We start from the raw sequence: 6,480 nt of genomic DNA on the forward strand, positions 1-6,480 counted from the left end.
CGTAAGCCGGTGCAAACACCTGGCTGGATTGCCTGAGTGAACCTTTCCTGTCCGGACAGCCACTCACCCGTGGCTGTCTCAATCGCTGGCAGAATCCGTCAGTGGGCATTTCTTAAACTTCTTCCAGCAAAGAAGCTCTTTGACGCCTAGTCTCTTCCTACTCTCTCTGCGCAAAAGCCTTCTGCGCAAGGAGGGTGTAGGCAGCGGAAGACCTCTACTTTCCCCGCTGGTCCCCGGCAAGGAGTCATGGGACCGCCTCGCCGCTTCCCCCATCTGCCCCCCTTCTCCACTGGTGCTACGCTGATTCTCTTCCCCAGAAGATGGGCTGCCTCTCCCAATCCCGGGACGCTCTCCAGAATACCTCTGGATTTTGCTCTCTCCCTCCGGCACTGATGGCAGTTCCCTGACACTTATGTTTCCTGAAAATAAGGGAAGAGAATAGGGAATAAAGCACCAGTTAGGTGGTAAACAGCAGGGGGCTGCAAAGCCTATTAAGAATGAAGTGAGCACTGGCTTTAGAGTTGTGTGATCAGTTCTCCCACACAGGGCACCAAGCTGAGGGGGCACATCATCATCATCATCATCATCACCATCCTATATTTATTCAGGTACTTACTGAGAAGATCCATTTAAAAAGCAACTGTACCAAAAGGAATTATTGTGAAAATAAGGGGGGGGGGATTTTGTCCTCACTCAGAGTGCTATATTACCAAAGTCCCCCACCCCCTTACTAACTGGGCATCTTTTATACAAAAAATTCTGCCAACTATGAAGCAGAGACATTGGCTAGATGAAGAAGTCTGGGTCAAAGTTGAAAGAAGTGGATCCCACTGTAAGCGGCACCTTTAGCCTGAAGCAACTGCCTCACAAGTGTGTGTGTGTGTGTGTGTGTGTGTGTGTGTGTGTGTGTGTGTGTTGTGTGAGTGTGTGATATTGTGTGTGTATGTGAGAGAGAACAAACCCATTTCAGCTCCTGGGCTCCTGTTTTTTAATAAAGAATCTTGCATAAATCAATGCACAGTGCGAGACTTTTGCCTCCAGCTGTGAATCAAATGTATGTGGGTTGATGAACGAGCCTTCATTATGCAGGGGTGATAAATACATCACCTTCCCTCCCTCTCCCACCCGTCAGAGTCGGATGGGAAGACAAAAGGTGGATTGGCATAATGGGAACTTGGAAGCATCAGTGTAGCAGGAGGCTTAGAAATGCGAGCACATGTCTCTGGCTGGCAGGAACCGCGTGTTTCTCTTTAAGGGCATCAGCTGTGAAACGGCAATCAGTTAGTCTGGGGAAGCGGGTCGTGACTGGGGTAGGGAAGAGCCTCTATTATCCTCTCTTGTGTATCCCTGGCTCTTCAGTCATTAGTTTGCCATTTCGTGCAGGGCCCTTTCCCATATATGGCTGTGGAAAAATCTCTCTCTTTCCTCTCTCTCTTGCGAGAGCTACAGGGGGTGGGAGGCTTATGTCTCCATCAAGAGCAATGGCCTGCCCGTACTTTGATTTATGGCCTTTTACATCACAATTTGGCTGCAGTACCTTTAAAGACCAATCTACTGGCATTCGTAGGGGTTTATTTATTTTATGCTTCTTTGGGCTTTTGGGGATGGGCTGAGAAGGCACAGCTTGGTCAAGGTCTGTGCACCAGACGTTCTATAACCGGCTGATGCAAACAGGAATGCTAGCCATCTTGCAAAACAACAACAGCAGCCCTGTTCTACATACATTTCATCCTAACTCAAAGAGCTTCTAGGACAAGGCCTGCCAGTGTTAAGGATAATAATTTTAATTTCCTGAAATGTTGCTTATGTTGCATTGGTGTGTATTTATTTTTTTTATTTTTTGCATGGGGTTCTTCCTTTGGCAACAGCTCTCTCATGTGATTGGCTGGCTGTGAGTCACATGAGAGAGGCATTCCATTCTGTTGTGACTGTTATTCAAGTAACTGTCGTTTTTAACTGTTTTCTGTTCTCCTTTCTCTCTCTGTGTGTGGGAGAATGGCAGCTGAGTTTGGCTTCTCAGGATGCTGCTGAGGGCAATGTGGTGTCGGTGTGCTCTGTCTGGGTTGAAGCAGACAGAGGAAGATCCCTAAATGTTAATGGGGAGGAGAAACCCGTGCTCTCTATGAGGAATGAAGTAAATAAGCATGAGGTTGTAGATATGTTCTTCTCAGTTATATGAAAGTAAAGTTCTTTTGAATATGAAGAGTCTGGACATTTCATAGTATACCCACCAGTCAAGATCAACCAAGACTGGAACCAGCATTCTCTCCAGCAGCCCAGTCAATGTCCTCCTTTGGGGTTAGCCACTCGAAGCTAGAAAGAGCCAGTCCTGTGGCAACAGAGTAAGATGCCGTTTGTGCCATAACTAGGGCTTCTTGCTGCGCACGACAAGATGGCGCCCTCAACCCATTCCATGCACTGAGGCGGAACCTTATTTCCACACTACCAATGTGATGGTGTCCTCCACTGTATCCGAGATCAAACCTGCCAAAAAGCATGTGCATCTCTGTAAAAGCCAAGTAAATTAGTAGTGGTGTGTATTCAACCACATCCATAAGCACTATTATGGCACATTAACAGCCATGGCCTCTCCCAAAGCACTCTGGGAGCTGTAGTTTGTTAAAGACACCGAGAGTTGTTAGGTAAAGGTAAAGGGACCCCTGACCATTAGGTCCAGTCGTGGCGACTCTGGGGTTGCAGCTCTCATCTCGCTTTATTGGCCAAGGGAGCCAGCGTACAGCTTCCTGGTCATGTGGCCAGCATGACTAGGCCGCTTCTGGCGAACCAGAGCAGCGCACGGAAACGCCGTTTACCTTCCCGCCGGAGCGGTACCTATTTATCTACTTGCACTTTAATGTGCTTTTGAACTGCTAGGTTGGCAAGAGCAGGGACTGAGCAATGGGAGCTCACCCCGTCACAGGGATTCGAACCGCCAACCTTCTGATCGGCAAGTCCTAGGCTCTGTGCAGGCCCCACACTGAACTACGGTTCCCAGAGTGGTATAAAAACAGTTCTTCTTCCCCAGGAACTCTGGGAAATGTACCTCTGTGAGGAAATCGAGGGCCTCTTAACAACTTTCAACACCTTTAACAAACTATAACTCCCAGGCTTCTTTGGGGGAAGCCGTAAGCAGAATGATAGGACTTTAAATGCACAGTGCGAATGCCCTTGCTGACATATACACTCCCTCTGGAATGCAAAGGGGTCAAAAAGTTCAAATGGAAAAAGCATAACTTTTTGAGCCCAAACCAGCAAATTCAGGACAAATCTCCTGAAGCTGTATATCATCCAGGTTGTCTGACCTTTGTGCAGATTTTTTTTCCCTCCTTCAGTGATGTTATTCAAAGACGGAGTGCTTTTCCCCAAAGCTTTCTACTTCCTTCTGTTAGGTCGTTTTAGATCAACATCTAAATTAAGCAACATTCTAGCATGGTGCATTCCCGGGTAATTAGTGTTGTTGTACACCTTGCCACAGCGAGGGAGGGAGCACCCACACCACCCATCTTTCTGAAGGCTGAGGATACTGTACCTTTGTTATGTAAACAAGGATGTAAAATGTTCCAGCTTCTCTGCTCTAGAGATTCCGCATGTTGAGCTTTCAGTTTCCTTGGAACAGTCTGTTTTCAGCCTTATATTTTGTAAGAACTGCGTAGCTGAAGTTCAGAGAGCTCTCTTTTCTTGTTGTAGGGGAAGATAGCTGAAATGGCGTATTGTACACAAATGATGTTCCTTCGATTTATTAATGGGTCAAGGAAATGGTCATTTTTCATTATGAGGAAGTCCCTTGTAATGATACTGTTCGAGTGAAGCAATCTGGTGGATGCATGTTTTCCTGTTTCTGTCGAAATACAGCCTTCCCAAAATGACATCATTGCTGGCTGCTGGTCACCACTTTTTGCCACAGCACAACTAAATATCTAGGGTCTCCTGAGTAAGGAGCAGGGAAGAGAAAATCTCCCAGGGTGCGAGGATGAGGGAAGAAAGGGAAGCTCCCAGGCAAGATCTGGGAGGGTTCACCTTTCTCTGTGTGGGACAAGCTATGATTTACCTGTGAAAGAGGACTTTGTATTCTTTTTTCTCTCTTTTTGTTATGTTTTTGTTTAGTTCTTTTATTGTAATGCCTTAATAAAACTTTATAAAATAGAAATAAAAATACCCAGGGTCTCTTCTACCTTATCAGTTTCTATATGTCCTGTCCTGCACTGAAATTCTTTATGTGTTGACACATAAGTAATGTGAATCCAAGGTTTGTTAGTGAACTAATAATTTTGATGGGAAATTGATGAAGTAGGCATGGTGTATACATTCAATGATTCTGCACTGGGTATGGCAATGATTGGCTAAACTGTCCTTACATCACAGAAGGACTGGATAGGAAAAGGAGCGTTCAGAAGCAGCACTAAAAGAGGCTTAGAGAATCTCAGGCTACAGGGCCAAATGTGGCCCTCTATTTGGCCTTTGTGACTCTATGCTTCATCTCATCCCCAATACACACTTCTTACTAGTTTTGCCTGGCTGGAAAGTTTCCTTGCTAGGATGGATCCGCAGCAGCAGATCTGAGGTTATGGTGATGGAAAGCAACGAAGTTTCTCCCCTATCAAATGTTTAATTTGTTAGTTAGTTTGTTTGTTTTTAAAGCTGGGGGTGGGGAATAAAAAGAGGGGCACAGCTATACAAGAAGAAGAAGAAGAAGAAGAAGAAGAAGAAGAAGAAGAAGAAGAAGAAGAAGAGGAGTAGTAGTTTGGATTTGATATCCCACTTTATCACTACCCTAAGGAGTCTCAAAGCGGCTAACATTCTCCTTTCCCTTCCTCCCCCACAACAAACACTCTGTGAGGTGAGTGGGGCTGAGAGACTTCAAAGAAGTGTGACTAGCCCAAGGTCACCCAGCAGCTGCATGTGGAGGAGCAGGGAAGCGAACCCGCTTCACCAGATTACGAGTCCACCACTCTTAACCACTACACCACGCTGGCTCCTCAAGACTACAGAGAGGCATGCAAATGGATTGCAGCCTTGTGTAGAAGGGTCATACCTAGGGTTGCCACAAAAATTGTTGAGCTTTTTTCAGGGAACCCCCCAGAGATAGTGATTTTAAGCTTTTGGAGCTTTTTTTCATCACGTTGCCATACATCCGGGTTTTCCCTGACATTTTGCCTATTCAGCAAGATTCCCCCCAGACACCATTTTTACACCCGAAAACCAGGACATGTCAGGGATTTTCCTGACATATGGCAAGCCTAGTCGCACCTGTTGCCCTGAACTCTTTTGCCTTTGGTTCTACCCATCCCTGGCATCCGTTCCGCAGAAGGTTGCTCATAAGGGAAAGAGGCCTTCGGACTGAGAGATGTTTCCTCCAAGCGTCCTGGACTAAAAGAAGCAGCCACAAAGGTCAGGGGCTTTGGCATGGGTCACAGAAATTGGATGGGTTAAGAAGAATGAAGGCCTTGGGCAGCTTAAAGGAGGGTGAGGGAGGGTAATCAGGATCTGAGAGGTATGCATGAAGGAAAATGGGCACAGACAATGGACAAAGAGATGAGATGCACACGGGCTGGATCTATGGAAGCAAAAGAGGCTACATTTTGAGTTGAAAGAGCTGGTCAAGTCTTTGGCTGCAGAGTATCTGGCTAAGAATTACTGGCAGTTTCCAAAAGGCCATCTGCCAGTACAGCATCTGCCTCACATGTGTTCTTCCACAGTATTGCACAAACCCGGATGATGTATTGTAATCTTTTCCCAGCCCCAGATTCTTCCCCAGATTTTGGCATCCCCATTATCCACAGCGCTCACACCTTGTTAATTTGATTTATCCTGTACTATATCACTAGTTCAGATGTGTATATATAAATACACGTATACCCAGGTCAACACCTTTGCAATTTGCTTCATGCATCTAATGACGCTGGCTCTTAATTATGGACGTTAAGTATTATGAACAGTTAAGTATTTAAGAGGGAGCACTGCTTCGTCTATAGGAGGGCTCAGCAACGTAAGGTCTACATTCTGACTTGCAAACACGTATTTCCTGCAATGTGGAAGGTGGGTTTTTGCAGGAGACAATCTGTATGAGAGAGTCACCCAAACCTGTTTGTTCTTCCCAGCAATCTCCCCACCTCCAGAGAGTTGGGGAATACTTAAGCAACTCCCTTTTGCAGACTGCTCTCTGCAAGTGCAAACGCTACAATTTGCAGGGACACTCCATGTTTGCATCAGAAAATGCTGTGTCCATAATCATCATATATATCTCAACTCCTTTTGGCTGTTTCCATTCAAAACAGAGTCCAGAATGAGGTTGCTTTTGCAAGTACGTTACTGAAAGTTAAACTTGTGTTTCAAAGGTTGCTGTTTCTGCTTTCTGTTCTGTCTAGGTGTCCCGTGCTCATCAAATGTCAATTTGTGACTGATGGGGACATGCCCACCCACCTGGAAGCCTCTATCAAGGAGATTGTACTTTTTAAATATAATGTTGTGTTGTTGTTGTTT

The 6,480-nt window shown here is 45.7% G+C and overlaps 1 long non-coding RNA gene across 1 annotated transcript; it reads right to left on the minus strand.

The window, feature by feature from the left end:
* Positions 1-297: 297 nt before the first annotated feature.
* LOC308458833 lies at positions 298-4,829 on the minus strand. Its single transcript, XR_013977713.1, has 3 exons — positions 3,530-4,829; positions 2,232-2,329; positions 298-419 (listed from the first exon to the last, which is right to left on the minus strand). It is a non-coding gene; the product is annotated as an uncharacterized lncRNA (long non-coding RNA).
* Positions 4,830-6,480: the final 1,651 nt, after the last annotated feature.

The sequence above is a fragment of the Podarcis pityusensis genome, assembly GCF_964106645.2.
Source record: "Podarcis pityusensis genome assembly, chromosome: 11".
Lineage (NCBI taxonomy): Eukaryota > Metazoa > Chordata > Lepidosauria > Squamata > Lacertidae > Podarcis > Podarcis pityusensis.